Raw genomic sequence first — 347 nt, 5'->3', positions numbered from 1 at the left:
CTGAGTAACAGATTTTCTCAGATTTTCCATTCTTTCTGAAATCACTCGTAACTCTATACAGATTTTAAGTACAAGTGAGATGAGCTCTGCATTTTAGCAGAATATATTGAAAAAAGAAGTCATCTAAGTGGAGATCAAGAAATGAAACACGCTTTATAGATAACCTTATATCTAGTTTGGCTTTAAGACATTCTCTGCATTCATTTGAGCTATCTCCAGCAAGTTAGCTACAGCTTTGAGAGAGCAGATACATGCCACTCACAGCACTTAGCTTTTGCCCTTCTTAGTAGGAAACTGGAAGGGGTTAAAATATCCCTTTGCACCCTTGATCTTTGCTCACAGAGTTT

The sequence above is a fragment of the Pygoscelis adeliae genome, unplaced genomic scaffold, assembly GCF_000699105.1.
Source record: "Pygoscelis adeliae isolate BGI_AS28 unplaced genomic scaffold, ASM69910v1 Scaffold62, whole genome shotgun sequence".
NCBI classification, from domain to species: domain Eukaryota; kingdom Metazoa; phylum Chordata; class Aves; order Sphenisciformes; family Spheniscidae; genus Pygoscelis; species Pygoscelis adeliae.
The sequence above is the reverse complement of the archived record's forward strand: the minus strand, read 5'-3'. Positions refer to the sequence as shown.